Raw genomic sequence first — 16,056 nt, forward strand, 5'->3', positions numbered from 1 at the left:
TAATATTTTTCATCTCTAATAACTACAATACTGCTCTGTTTCCCATTTTTCAATGTCTATACATTATATTTCGTTTGTTCTTGCTCTCAATTTTTTTCCTCTGCCCTGTATTTCCATTGCACATACTATTTCAGTGCACTTTTTGGTCCTTGTTTGTAATATGTATTGTTCTTGAATTTTTATGCGCATAAGAAGTGCATTCCTAATGGCTCGTTCCCTTCTAGGTGCTCAACTGAACTGGTGGGAGTGCAGCAGTGAGTGGTACTTGATGTAAGTTCAACAAAGCGGTGGAAGGATAGTGGATTTTGGTTCCAGCAAATCTCGGTAAGCCACCACAAATAGGAGACTAATGGGGAGACGCGGAAGGAGCAACGAAAAGGCAAGCAAGGCGACCTGGACTTTACACGCAGTTTACTTTTATGGGTGCGTCTATTCTCCTCTCTGTGCCTGTGGCTCAAAATTTGTTAAATGAAGGCGATCGACTAGAGCGCCCCAACCCGACCCTTTCGAATCAGAAGTTTTTAGCACGCCTCTTCAGCGGGCGAGGTCTCTGGCACGCAAAGGGCCCACCCCGCACGACCGGAAGGAGCGGGGCGGGGCATCCAGACTTGCAGCTGAGCCTGAACGGGTTGGGGGAGGGGAGCGCCGGGCCGACAGTTTCGGGGGAAAAAGCAAAAGGCGGGCGCAAGGCTGCCTCCGGAGGCTCGCCTTGCTTGCAGTTCCTCCCGCTTTGCTGAGTTTGGAGTCTCCACCTCCAGCACAGGTGGGTTCCGCGTCGTGGATCGGGGAAGGGGTGTCCTGGGTGGGTGTGATGGGTGCGTTTACAGAGGCGCTCGCTTTCAGGCCTGGCGCAGTGGGGGGCAGCGGCTCCCACCCCGGCTGCTTGGCCCCAGGGCGGTGGGACTCACCTTAACCCTGGCGGAGGAGAAGGCCACTTGTGCCTTGCTGCGGGGCTGTCGTCACGGTTTGTGCTAGCTGCGTGACAAAGGGTCTGCCCGGAGATCAGCGCGGGGCCAGATGGGCCTAGCGCTCGGGAAGAGCTCGAAGAGCTGGAGCAAGCTCCCTTTGCGACTGACGCCCAGTGTACATTGTTTCAAACTCGATCGGACTTCCCCGCCCTGGGTCTGTCACTGACTTGGTGTCTAGCTTTCAGCGAGCCTCTACCCTCTTCATGCTTCGCTTTGCTCGGCAGTGGAGTGGAAGGTGGAACTCGGCTGTCTTGCAGCACTGACTTTCTTTTGTTTTAATATACACGAATGTTCTCTGCCCACATTTTACCCTTTGTCTCCTCCTCTTGAGCAAGAATGCCTAACAAGATTGCATACAATTTCTTTTACATTAAGTTAACTATAAAGCAAAGAAGAATTATAAACGCTATGGACCAACATTGTGGTGTCATTCTGATTCCTCCTCATTAAGGAACTGATGATAATGATAATGGCAACCATGTATTGTGCAAAACACTGTAATCTTCACAACCATGAGAGGTGAATGTGTTTATCACCATACTTAAAGAGGTTATACTTTATCTCATAAGCAGTATGAAGAAGGAAATGTTTGCTGGTTTGGCTGAGTCTGGGGGCATCTTTTGCATGTCCCACGTCATTCTTTATTTCTGGGAAGTGTGGACTGGGACGGATCACTTCCTCGTTTTGGTATCTGTATCAGGAAACACAAGCAGTTGCGTGACTCTGCTTGTCAACCCTGGGAACAGCAGTAAAATATCCAAACTGATCACTCGGTATCTGCAGTGTTTCTGGCGGCTGTGTTTTCTGCCTGTCAGGACTGGGGAGGGAGGTCCCTGGATTAATAAATCTCTTTGGTGGGAAGAGTCTCTTTCTGCTTGGAGCCAAAGTGAACATAGATCTACCAGTTGGGCACCATCGTGACCCTGTTTCTACAACACCAAAACAGTCCCTGATGCTGTACATGCACCTGCCATTGCCCTCACGTAAAGAATTTGCAGGATAAGAGGCTCTTGGCAAAACCTGGTCTGTGCCACACCTGCAGGTTCTAGGCAAGGTGTGGCTGATATGAAGGTGGGTGTTCTCCTGGGCATGGGACCTGATGATTTCCCAAATGGTCGATAAAGTGAGCGGGAAATTGTGATAGACATCTGCTGAGCCAACCTTGAGGGTGAGTTTAGGACTGGCTGTTTCGCAGGACCTGGTGAATGCTTTGTTTGGCCACATTTTCACTCTGTTCACTCATTCTTTCACTCCAAAGACAATCAATGAATGCTTACTCTGTGCCGGGATGCTGATCCAACTCACTGAGATTAGCGGCACAGGAGGACAGTAACTTTGGGAGGACAACAGGAATTCAACTGTAAGCATGCTAAGTCTGAGACATCCTCACTCTTCCCCATTCCCTATATCTACTCAGCACAAAATCTTGTCAATTCTGCATCCTGAGTATTTTTAAACCCATCCACTTATCTTTGCTCCACTGCTACTCCAAATTTCAAGCCAACAACATTCTTTTTTATTGATTTTTAAATTTTTATTTTAAAATACTAGAATCATTGCTTGACCTTCAGCCCTCATGGGCAAACCACCACTCCTACTGTCACCACAGCAACAACAACAACAACATACAACAGCCTCATGAGCTCTATATGATCCCTAATAAGTTGCCAAAGATATGAACTTTCTTTTTTTTCTCTGCTTCCCAGAGTGTCTTTAAAATTTTGTGTTGAGACAAAATTTACATCCCATAAAACTGACCCATTTTAAGTGTACACTTCAAGATTTTTCAGTAAATTTATCTAGTGGTGCAACCATCACCAGAGTCCAATTTTAGACATTTCCATCACTCCAGTGACCTCTCCCTTGCCCATTTGCAGTTAATCCCTGTTGCCACCCCCCCACATCAAGCAATCATTAATCTACTTTCTGTGCCTATGGATTTGCCTATTCTAGACATTTCATATAAATGGAATTATACAATATGTGGTCTTTTGTGACTTGCTTCTTTTACTTAGCATGATGTTTTCCAGGTTCATTCATGTTGTGGCACATATTAGTGTTTCATTCCTTTTGATGGCTGAATAATGTTCCACTGTATGTATATACCACATTTTATTTATCCATTCATCAGTTTATGGACATTTGGATTAGTTCCACCTTTTGGCTATTGTGAATAAGGCTGCTATGGACATTCATATACCAGTTTTTGGGTGGACATATATTTTCAGTACTCTTGGGTAGATACCTAAGAGTGGAATTGCTGGGTCCTATTGTAATGGTATGTTTAATCTTTTGCCAAAGTGTTTTCCAAAGGGGCTACACCATTTTACATTTATTACATTTACATGCCCCACCAGCAATGTATGAGAGTTCTAATTTCTCCTCATTCTCACCAACACTTGTTATTTTTCCTTTTTTAAAAATTATATTATAGCTACCCTTGTGGGTGTGAAGTAATATCTCATTGTGGTTTGGATTTGCATTTCCCTAATCGCTAATGATATTGAACATCTTTTCATCTGCTTGTTGGCCATTTGTATATCTGATTTGGAGAAATGTCTATTAAATATTTTGCCTGTTTTTCAGTTAGGTTGTTTCCCTTCTTATTATTGAAATATAAGAGTTCTTTATATATTTTGGTTACAAGTCCTTTATCAGGTATATGATTTGAAAATATTTTCTCCCAGTCTGTGGCTTGTCTTTTTATTTTCTTAATGGTGTCTTTTGAAGGGGAAAAGCTTTGAATTTTAAGTCCAATTTATCATTTTTCTTTTACAGATTGTGCTTTTTGGTGTTGTACGTAAGAACTCTTTGCCTAAACCAAGGTCATGAAGATTTTCTCCTATATTTTCTTCTAAATGTTTTATAGTTTTACGTCTTACGTTTATGTCTCTGATCCATTTTGACTCAGGTTTTGTGCACAGTGTGAGGTAGGGGGTCTAAATTCGTCTTTTTGTATATGGATGTTCAATTTTCCCATCACCATTTATTGAAAAAACTCTCCTTTTCCTGTTGAATTGCAGTGAAACCTTTTTTGAAAATCAGTTGACCATAAATATAAGGGTTTATATCTGGACTCTCAATTGTGTTTCATTTGTCTATATTTCTATTTTTCTGTCAGTCCCACACTGTTGTAAATACTGTAGCTTTGTAGTAAGAATTGAAATTGGAAAGTACGTGTCCTCAAATTTTGTTCTTCTTTTTCAAAATTGTTTTGGTTATTCTGGGTTCTTTGCATTTCCATATAAATATCAGGATCAGGTTGTCAATTTCTGTAAATGATCCCACTTTGATTTTTATAGAGCTTGCATTGAACCTGTACATCAATTTGGGGAGAACTGCCATCTTAACAATATTGTCTTCCAATCCATGAAAATGAAATACCTCTCCATTCATTTATATATTCCTTAATTTCTTTCAGCAGTGTTGTATAGTTATCAGTGTAATAGTCTTTCACTTCTTTTAACTTTGTTCCTAAGTATTTTATTCTTTTTGATGATATTGTGAATTACTTTCTTAATATCACTTTCTGAATTTTTTTTGCAAATATGTAGAAATAAAAATGACCTTTGTGTATTGATTTTGTATTCTGTGACCTTACTGAACAGAATTATTAGTTCTAATAGTTTGTGTGTGTGTGTGTATGTGTGTGTGTTGTGTGTGTGTTTGGGTGTGGGTTAGGCTTAGGGTGGGGTGTGTGTGTGTGTGTGTGTGTGTGTTTTCCTTAGTATTTTCTCATACAGGATTATGTCGAAGACTGTTTTACTTCCTTTTTTCCAAATCTGTATACCATTTTGTTCTTTTTCTTGCCTAATTCCCCTGGCTAGAATCTCCAGTAAATGTTGAATACAAGTGGCAAGAGTGGACATACTTGTCTTGTTCCTGATCTTAGGGGAAAGAAAACATTCAGTCTTTTACCATTAAGTATGATATTAGCTGTGTCTTTCTTGTAGATGTTCTTTATCAGGTTGAAGAAGTTCTCTTTTGCTGTTTGGTTGAGATTTTTTATCATGAATGGGTGTTAGATTTTGTTAGATGCTTTTTCTGCATATTTTGAAATGATCATGTGGTTTTGTCTTCTATTCTACAATATAGTTTATTAACTAATATAATATGGTGCGTTATGTTAATTAATTTTTGGATGCCAAAAGCAACCTTGCATTCCTAGAATAAATTCCTCTTGGTCTTGGTGTATACTGTTTTTTTATATATTGGCGAGTTTGGTTTGCTAACATTTTGTTGAGGGTTTTTGCATCTATAATTAGGGACGTTGGACTTTAGTGCAATTTCTTTTTTTATGATGTATTTATCTTGTTTGATGTAAGATACCAGTCTCATAGAATGAGTTGTGAAGAGTTCTTTTGTCAGGTGTGTATAATGTTTATAATTATTGTGTCTTTCTGATGAATTGACCCTTCCATCATTACAAAATGTCCTTCTTTTTCTCTTGCAACAGACTTTCTTCTTAAAGTCTATTTTGTCTGATATTAGATATAAGTCTAGCCACTCCAAATCTTTTATGGTTGCTGTTTGCATTGTATAAATTTTTTCATCCTTTTATTTTTTTAACCTGTTTATGTCATCAGATGGCATATCCTTTGAGTCTGTTGTTTTATGCAGAGTCACAGTCTTTGTTTTTTGATTGGAGTTTAATCTATTTACATTTGTTGTCATTAAAATTACTGTAATAAATTTAATTTACTGTGATTGGATTTTTGATGATTTACTATAATTTTTGGAGTTTTTATTGATTGTTCTGGGAATTACAATATGTATGTAAACTTAATATAATCTACTTTAAATTAATAATTTAATTCCAGTAACACAGAGAAGCTTTGCTCCCCCATTCTTTATCCTATTAATGTAATATATTTTACACATTAATATATTATAATCCCAACAATATAGTTTTTAAATTGTTGTTTTTTGTAGTTGCTCTTTAATAAAAGAAGAAAAAGCATGTACACTCTCTTTTATGTTACTAGTGCTCTTCATTTCTTCATGTGGATTCAAGTTATCATCTGGTGTCATTTCCTTTTAGACTAAGGACTTACTTTAGTATTTTTTGTAACGTAGGTCTGCTAGGAATGAATTCTGTCTTTGATTATTGTGGAATTTCTTTATTTTACCTTCATTTTTGAAGGATAGTTTTGCTGGATATAGAATTCTTGGTTGACATTTTTTTACTTTCATCATCTTGCATATGCCATTCCACTGCCTTCTGGCCTCCCCTGCAGTATGTGGCCTCTGATGCCTTACTCAGTTTGTTGTTGTTATTGTTACTTTTACTTTTAAGAGTAGCTTTCTTGGGGTCACCCCTGAGCCAATATATTATGGTGGTCAGCCAAACATCATTCAGATGTGCTTAAACACCTTGTGCCAGTGAAGGTTCCACCTTTTGCTGAGTGTATTGCCACATGGTTTGGGGAACACATTCAAGGTTCAGGCCGTTTAGAAATCTGCCCTGGCTTTTACTTTCTGCATGAGCATGACCTCACATTTAGTCAGGGACTAGTAGATAACTGGGACACTTTCCAGTTTCTCTTGAGCATGTTCCTAGCCTTGCAGACTCCCAGGAATACGTAGGTCCTTATCAAAGGCCATATAGTTATATCATTCCCTAGATATCCCTGTTAAATTTTTCATGATCTCTCACTTGTTCCAACTAGTATTACAACCTCTGGCAGCTGCAATGTTGGTCTTCTCCAGTTGATTGCCACCGAGAATGTTTTTTTTTTTTTTTCCCTCAGAGCTCCAGAGCAGGTCAACTCTGCTGTCAGGCCTCATGGCTACCACGGCATGGAGCTGGGGGTGTAGAATAAGAGTGGCCCCATATTAAAATGCCACAGACACCACTGTTTTTACCGAGGTTATATATATTTTCTAAAATAAACTCTTGTCAATTTTCTATATCCCCTGGTCAACGTCTAGGAACTGAGATGGTTGTTTTTGGTATTTTTTTCTAGTTTTATTGTTGCTTTTGGAGATATTTGCAAAGATCCTCATTCCACCATTCTGAAAGTCCCTCTCTATTACCAAAACCTCTTGCCTGCTCATCTGCAATAGCCATTTAATTTCCTCCAGTCATGCCCCATCTTCAAGGCCCTTCAAAGCAAGTTATTCAAAGTCCTCATTTATTAATCCCTACCTACCTCTCCAACCATGCGTTTAGTCTGTCTTCTACACTAATTCTGTAATCCACCCATAAAAAATACTTTTAGATCCTCGAAACTGGCCTGCTTCATCTTGCCTCATGCTATTTGTGTAGCCCCAAATGCTTTTTTCTTTCTCTTCTTCCATTTACTGTCAGATCAAATTTTGCCTCTTCTGAGAAGTCTTCTCAAAATCCGTCAGTCTGTGCTCCCATAGCGTCATTTGTAACCCCTTGTAATATACTTATGACACTGTATTGTAATTGTCTGTTTACATTTCTTTCCCCCTAATGGGCTGTAAGGAGCTCCTTCATTAACTCCATTTATTGAACACTTATTTTGTGCCAGATAATGTTCTAGATGCTGGGGATACAACAGTGAACAGGAAGACAAAGATCCCTGCTCTTATAGAGCTTACATTCTAGACAGTGCTTTTCAAACTCTCTGTGGTGAAAGACCAGCTTTTTAAACTTCAAATACATTACACACTGATAATTTCATAAAGCCAATTAAGAATGCTGCAGCCATCTAAAATTGGTATAAAAATTTCTAAACACTTACTCCCACTTGGTAACAAAGAGTTTGTGGACTGACAGCATGGCTCATACTTTGAGTAGCACTGTTGTAGATAATGAAACAAACAATAGATATAATAAATAGGTAAATTATGCTGAAAGTGTTAAGGGTTATGGAAAATGATGTAGATCAGGTTAAGGAAAGGTCAGCAGACAGAGGGGTAGGATGGTAGATTGCAGGCATGGACAGATTGTAGTGTTAACTGATATGGTTAGGGATGCCTATTTGAGTAGGTACATTTGAACAAAGGCTTTGAATGAAATGAGGGTTAATATGGGAAAAGAGTACTCCGGGAAGAAGGAACAGCTATGGGTCATACCTGGTATGTTTGAGGAAAGCCTGTGTGTCTAAAGCATAGTGAACATGGGTGAGAATAGAAGAAGAGGGGGTCAAAGTGGTGTTCTTTTCAACTTCTGTATAATATTCCATTGTATGATCATACTATAGTTTATCCACTCTCCATTTGATATTTTTGTTGTTTAAATTTTTTTACTATTGCTGCAGGGTCTCCATGTGTGAGAATTGCTCTCAGCGTAAATCTTATGAGACTCAATTGCCCCTTTTTGTAACAAGTGTTTTGTACCAACTTCTTTACTAACCAGAAGTGAAATTCATAGATAGCACAACTTACCTATAGACATAATTTTAAAAATATCAACATTATGCCCTAACTATAATGTAAATGAAAAATTAAATGTGATTTACAATCAAATAATGTATTGAAAATTTATACAATTATATAAACCAGTTACCGTAATAAAAAAATTAATTAAAAATCACACAAAAAAATAATGTATTGAATATGTAAATATTAGAGCATGACTACTTGAAGTAGCCAAATGCTTGGACCTATACATGATCACCATGAATGTGACAGCTACAAATACAGGCTGGTACTATAAACTGCAGTTATTATTGATGACAAAATAAAATTTACTCTTATTTCAATTTACTTGCATTACTAGAATAGTCAGTGTACGTTAGATTCATGCAAAAATATCCTGTTTGTATATAATTAAAGGATTTAGGTTCTAGGATCTAGTAATTATAGTTTTTTAAATCTGTAGACATGTCCAGGGTAATATTAAAAAGTTAGGCAGGATTCTCCATTGTCTGAGACTGTCCTGAATATTTCAGGATACCTAATAGCCCTGGTCTCACTAAATGCCAATAATGCCCCTCCAATTATTGTGATAACCAGTCCTCTCTACACATTTTCAACACACCCCCTAGAGGTGGCAAGTACAGAAGTGTTATTGCTAGGGGAAAGTGTATGCATATCTTCAACTCTAGTAGATAATGCTGCGTGGTTGCATCAGTTTTTATCTCACCAGCATAGTATAACGGGAATGCTTTCAGTATTTTGCTGTCAAGTAAGTTTGCTGTATTCCCTTTTGTTCTTTTCCTTCTACTTTGTTTTTTTCTGCTTTACAAAAATCTTCTGAAACCGAATGCTTACCTCATTAATTTGTAAGCATTTAAGGACTGTGGATTGCAGCTAATGCATGCAAGTACTGCTTTAGCTGCATCCTATAAAGTTTTTTCCCCTTATTGTCTTTTAAAGGGATATTTAATACAAATGAAAGATTATCTAATATCTGTATATAAACTATGAAGCATACCAATATAAAGAACACCTATGGATCCAACACACAATTCAAAACTATATGATATGAATCTTTTGATATTTGTTGGTATAAGCTTTATGGCTTAGCCTCCTGGTCAATAGTTTAATTTATTTCAAATGTTAAATAGAATGATTATTCTCCAGTTGTTGGGTACAGTGGCCCATTTGTGTCCATAAGTTAAGCACATTAATTATGTTTTTTAAATCTGTATTTTTACTGAGCATTTTTCTTCTTACCTCCAATTAGTGAGATACATGTTAAAATCACCCTCTAAAATAGCGGGATTATGAATTTTTCCTTATAGCTCTACCAGTTTTTGCTTAGTATATTTTGAGTCTATGTTGTTAGTTGCATAATTTAAAATTTAAAATTTTAGGGGTTGTCCCCGTGGCATAGTGGTTAAGTTCTGCATGCTCTACTTCAGTGGCCCAGGTTTGGATCTCTGCTGCGGACCTATATCACTCGTCAGCCATGCTAGGCAGGGACTCACATGCGAAATGGAGGAGGATTGGCACAGATGCCAGCTCAGGACTAATCTTTCTCAAGCAAAAAAAAGAGGAAGATTGGCAACAGATGTTAGCTCAAGGTGAATCTTCCTCAGCAAAAAAAAAAATTAATATTTTATATCTTTGATAAAAAATTCTTATCGTTATGTAATGATTCTCTTTATTGATGATAATACTCTTAGCCTTAGAATCTTTTTTTCTGATAAAATAAAGCTACCCAAGTTTATTTTGGTTAGTATTTGGTGGGTACGTATTTTCCTTCTTTTTCTATTTAAGCATTGTTTGTTTTATCTATTAACATTACTTGTAAACAGCAAATAGATTTTTTCAAAAATTAAGTTTATACCATATGATTCAGCAATCACTTTCATTGGTATTTACCTAAATGAGTTTGAAATTTATGTCCACGTCAAAACCTGCATGTGGATGTTTATAGCAGCTTTATTCATAATTTTCAAAACTTGGAAGCAACCAAGATGTCCTTTAGTAGGTGAATGGATAAATAAACTGTGGTACATCCAGACAACAGAATATTATTCAGCTAAAAGGAAATGAGCTATCAAGCCATGAAAATACATAGAGGAAATTTAAATGCATACTGCTATGTGTAAGAAGCCAATCTGAAAAGGCTACATACTGTACAATTACAACTATATGACATTCTGGAAAAGTAAAAATTATGGAGACAATAAAAAGATCAATGGTTTCTAGGGGTTAGGAAGGAGGGGGGATGAATAGGCAGAGCACAGAGGATTTTTAGGGTAGTGAACTATTCTGTATGATACCATGATGCTGAATACATGTCATTAGATATTTGTCCACACGCATAGAATGTATAACACCAAGAGTGAACCCTAAGGTAAACTGTGGACTTTGGGTGATAATGACCTGTCAATATAGGTTCATCGATTGTAAGCAATGTACCACTCTGGTGGGGGATGTTGATAATGGGGGAGGCTAGGCTTTTGTAGGGGCAAGGGATATATGGGAAATCTGTGTACCTTCCCTTCAATTTTACTGTGAACCTTAAACTGCTCTACAAAAATTGTCTATTAAACAAAACAAAACAAGACAAGGGAAGTCTGAGAAACTTTCACAGCCAAGAGGAGCCTAAAGGACATGATGTCCAAATGTAATGTGGTATCCTGGATGGGATTTTGGAACAGAAAAAGGGTATTAGGTAAAAACTAAAGAAATCTGAATAAAATGTGGACTTGAGTGATGTATCAATATTGGTTCATTAATTTTGCCAAATGCACCATATTAATATATTAATAATATGAGACACTTGGTGTGGGATATATGGGAACTCTGTACTATCGTCACAATTTTTCTGTATATCTAAAACTATTCTAAAATAAAAAGTTTATTTAAAAATTTAAATCAAAAAAATTAAGTACAAAATCCCAAGTAATCTATTAAGAAGCTACTAGATGTAATACGTGAGTTTGGCAAGGTCACCAGATACAAAGACAATATACAAAAATTAATTGTATTTCTATATACTAGCAATGAAAAATTGGAACTTGAAATTTTAAAAGATCAGTTGTCAACCTAAAAATCAAATTTGCAAGTTACTTTACCCTACCCTCAAAATGAGTTTATTTAGGAATAGCCAAAAGAATTGCAATTCAGGATGTGTATGCTATGGCAAACCATAGACAAATCTAGAGAACAAAGGAGGGGAGCTGCTTTTATACAGGAAAAGGGGGAGATAGGAGGGCTGTTCTAAAGGAAAGTCCATGGGGGGAGAGTGACAGATCAGGGCAGCAAAGGCTTCTCATTGGCTGAGCTGTGGCATTTCTGATTGGTTGGGCTGTTGCCAGGTTGGGAGAGAAATCATTCAGTAGTAAAGTAGTTGAACTTCCTGTTAAAGATACAAGCCCAAGTCTCTACCTGTTTGGAGTAATTGATAATGTATGATAGGGCATGAGAGCCACCCCTACAGGCCTTCCCAACTCCAATTTAGTTGAAGTTTTTCTTATTCATTTCACATTTTCCCCTTTGTGATCAAGATCTTTCTCCAAAAGCATCATTGATCAGCAGTCAGATTCTTTGCATGTAGTGGTCTTGTCTCTCGGTGCCTGGAAGGACTTTTCCTGGTTGTCGAATCCCACGTTGGAGGGAAAGTGCATAGCAGTTGGAAACCACTTAGGCCACATTTGAGTAACAAGGAAGGTTAGGAGGGAGAACTCTCAGGCGTTTCTTGTTTGAAGTCTATATTTCTCTAAGGTTGTATGCGTCGGAGGTCATCTGGAAGTGCTGAGCCAGCATCACCTTATTGGGCACGTCATTTTTACAGAGGTTCGAAGCAGTAGGTACAGAACTTCACACAAGTATACGGAGTAAGATTAAGAGCAATACTTATAAGCCCAGTGTGCAGGAAGGTTCTAGACCAGGAGCCCAGACCTGAAGGTACCAGCTGAATAAATTGCCTGGATTGTTAGGTGTAATTTGTTGTAGCCAGTGTGCTTGCCCTCTAATCTTATGTGATTGGGTTTCCACTTCTCCAGAGGCATTTGTCCATGTGCAGCAGGAGGTGTTCACCACTGCACAGACACCTTCCTGCTCAGCAAGTAGGTAACCAAGGGCTATATGATTATCCAAAACTACCTTGGCCAATGAGTTAAGCGACGGTTGCTGAGCTGTGGAGTTGGCCAACTCTTCTAGTGTCGGGGAGAGGTTCCTGACCATTTGTTCATTGGCATACACTGCAATCCACGAGGGGAAGGCTCTTCCCGCAGAGGCAAACCCAGAGTCATGTCCACCTCCTGGAAGTTCTCATTGAGGGCAACCATGGAGATTTAATGCGAGAGACCAATGAGAGGTCTCTGGTTATGCAGAGAACAGAACAGTGAAGACGGCAAGGGCACACTGTCCTTGTATTCTCCAGCTGTCAAGGCAATGAGTTGCCCAAGCATAGAGGCCATTACTAAAACCTCCACAGATGAATACATAACCAGGGGGTGTGCATAAGGCCCCCGCATAAGTGCTATCAGCTATAGACTCGTTCATCGGCATAGAGGCATTAGCATTATATCACCAAGGCTGAGATACTATGTTGTTACGTACTGAGAGGTTGTCTAAATACATAGACGTGTTAAGAAATATATAAACAATTCAACTTGCATTGATGGTCCCACAACATTTTTCATACAAATATTCAAAAGATCTTGTTTTCTCCTTCTAAGACTGGGTAAAATTAAAGCAAGGGACAAGTTTAGGTGGGCTTAGCACCCTGACATGGTAAAATGGGCCAGAGGAACAATTTAAACAGAAAATGGCATCTGGAATCTCAGTGAAATTATTTACAGGGTGAACTAAGGGGTCATTACTGTCTTGGACAGACTGAGGTTTCTGATGGTGAATCCAGCAATCAGAGAGGTTTCCCCCTTTCACAGGGGACTGGGAAATGCGGGCAAGAGCATTGTCCTTCCAGGAAAAAGAGAGAGAGATAAAGTAAAAAGCAATAGTGAGAAGAGGTATACCAGCCTGGTCCAGTCATCTTGGGAAAGCTATCTGCCCCAGATGTTAACCGCTTCTCTTCCAAGTCAATTTGATTTGGAGGTCTCCAGCATTTGTACAGCACTAGATGTCAGGTGGAACCTTCTTTGGCTGTGAGGTGTGTACCCAAGTCTTGAGTCCCTCAAGTTTGGTTGCCATCTGGGTAGTGAGGAGGACCTGGGATAGTCCCTTAGAAGGATATTTCAAGAGCAGTGAAAATTGGAGATGTTAGTTTAGAAAGTCATAGCCAGACATTTAAGGAAACTGGAAGAAATTAGGATCCAGTCCAGCTTACAGGCATATAACAAAACCTTAAAGATAGTTAATAGGGCTAGAATTTAATATCTACAAAGGTGCAAACATAATTTCTCTCTCCTTAATTACTTTCATTGTTATTTTATTAAAGATAATCATAGTAAAACTAATTTGTATTAAATTTGGCCTGATTATTTATATAAATGCAGCAAGAATAATGATTGATGATATAAGCTCTTTTTTAAAAGATTGTTTTGCTGGAAGCTTGTAAGCAAGGTGCTAGGCCGATTTTCCCAAGCAGTTCCTTAGAGTTGTCTGGTCATCTCTGGGTCTATGTACATCTCTCTTGAGTATAACAATCTGGTAAAGCCTTGGTAATATTAGCTAATATTTCCAATTGTGTCCTGTTATAAGGAGAATAGATTCTCATTGAATTTATGCAAATACATATATTGTCATGAAAAGTATACTTGAGTTTCCAAATTCTGGAAAGATCAATTAGGGAGAAAAAGATAAATGCTTCAACTTTGTTGCAAAGATACACTGCACCAAATTGCTGTTAGATATAGATAGCTTAAAAGAGAGGAGAAAAGGGGTCCTTTACATCTGGAAAACAACACATTAAAGCAGTTTTCCATTAGAATTTTAGAAATTATTACCCAGTTCAGTGTTAATGATCTTAAAGTTATCAAAAACCTGTATTCCAGAGTGCCTGTTGAAGTCTTTTCCATGAATCTCTTTGAAGATGAAACATATTTATAAAAGCATCAGAGTAAGACGATAACTGTAAATGGCAAAAGACTTAAAAAAAAGCAATAGGTAGGTATCAGGTGAGGGTTCATTATGATGCAATTGAGAAGGAAATGGGAGTATTTTTGTGACTTACGCTTTTAGATAGTAACTAGAATTACAAGTGATAACATTGTATCTATTTGATCAGAGTAACAAAAATATTTCAAAGGCAAATACAAAAGGTTACATAGTTGTAAGCAAAGCTTAACTCTTTTAATATTAAGAAGACTCAGTTTTTCTAAGTAATTAAAGACCTGGTAAAAATAACACAGGAAATTATTTTGATAAAACACAAAATCTGTTTTCTAGGCTTATTACTTAAAAGATAAAAAAGCTTTCACGATCTGCTATCAGAAGCAGACCAATAGTCCAAGAAAACCTTGTCTTTTTAACAGAAAGAAAGCCAAATTTTAATTTTGCATCAGCTTACTTTTGATATTAAAACTCATTCATTCCAGTCTTGTCCTGACTGTGCATAATATTCCTTTCCCAAAACCTACAACTTTCGTTTTTTTTTTTTTTTAATTTTTGTTTATTGCAGTAACATTGGTTTATGACATTGCAAAAATTTCAGGTGTACATCATTGTACTTCTATTTCTGCATGGACCACATCATGTTCACCACCAAAATACTAATTACAACCCATCACCACACACATGTACCGAATTATCCCTTTCACCCTCCTCCCTCCCCCCTTCCCCTCTGGTAACCACCAATCCAATCTCTGTCCCTATGTGTTTGTTTATTGTTGTTATTATCTACTACTTAATGAAGGAAATCATACGGTATTTGGCCTTCTCCCTCTGACTTATTTCACTTTGCATTATACCCTCAATGTCCATCCATGTTGTCACAAATGGCTGGATTTCGTCGTTTCTTATGGCTGAGTAGTATTCCATTGTGTATATATACCACAGCTTCTTTATCCATTCGTCCCTTGATGGGCACTTAGGTTGCTTTCAAGTCTTGGCTATCGTGAATAAGGCTGCAATGAACACAGGGGTGCATGTACCTTTGCAAATTGGTGTTTTCAAGTTCTTTGGATAAATACCCAACAGTGGAATAGCTGGATCATATGGTAGTTCTATCGTTGATTTTTTGAGGAATCTCCATACTGTTTTCCATAGTGGCTGCACCAGTTTGCACTCCCACCAGCAGTGTATGAGAGTTCCCTTCTCTCCACATCCTCTCCAACACATGTTGTTTCCTGTCTTGTTAATTATAGCCATTCTGACGGGCGTGAGGTGATATCTCATTGTAGTTTTGATTTGCATTTCCCTGATAGTTAGTGATTTTGAACATCTTTTCATGTGTCTCTTGGCCATCTGTATATCTTCTTTGGAGAAATGTCTGTTCAGGTCTTTTGCCCATTTTTAATTGGGTTGGTAGTTTTTGTTGTTGAGATGCATGAGTTCTTTATATATTTTGGAGATTAAGCCCTTATCAGATGTATGGTTTGCAAATATCTTCTCCCAATTGTTAGGTTGTCTTTTCGTTTTCTTGATGGTTTCCTTTGCTGTGCAGAAGCTTTTTAGTTTGATGTAGTCCCATTTGTTTATTTTTTCTATTGTTTCTCTTGCCCGGTCAGATGTGGTGTTTGAAAAGATGTTGCTAAGACCGATGTCGAAGAGCGTACTGCCTATGTTTTCTTCTAGAACTTTCACAGTTTCAGGT

At 38.0% G+C, this 16,056-nt stretch overlaps 1 protein-coding gene across 4 annotated transcripts in view; it reads left to right on the forward strand.

Annotated features, from left to right (window-relative positions):
- Positions 1-634: 634 nt before the first annotated feature.
- The window catches only part of TMLHE (trimethyllysine hydroxylase, epsilon), a 108,171-nt gene continuing 92,749 nt past the window's right edge, over positions 635-16,056 (forward strand). For all 4 annotated transcript variants that reach the window (XM_014779594.2, XM_087426861.1, XM_087426863.1 and 1 more), the window contains exon 1: positions 635-763. The gene's annotated coding sequence lies outside the window, so the exon portion shown is untranslated. The remainder of the gene's footprint in view (positions 764-16,056) is intronic.

The sequence above is a fragment of the Ceratotherium simum genome, chromosome X (assembly GCF_057802395.1).
Source record: "Ceratotherium simum simum isolate JZ-2026a chromosome X, ASM5780239v1, whole genome shotgun sequence".
NCBI lineage: Eukaryota > Metazoa > Chordata > Mammalia > Perissodactyla > Rhinocerotidae > Ceratotherium > Ceratotherium simum.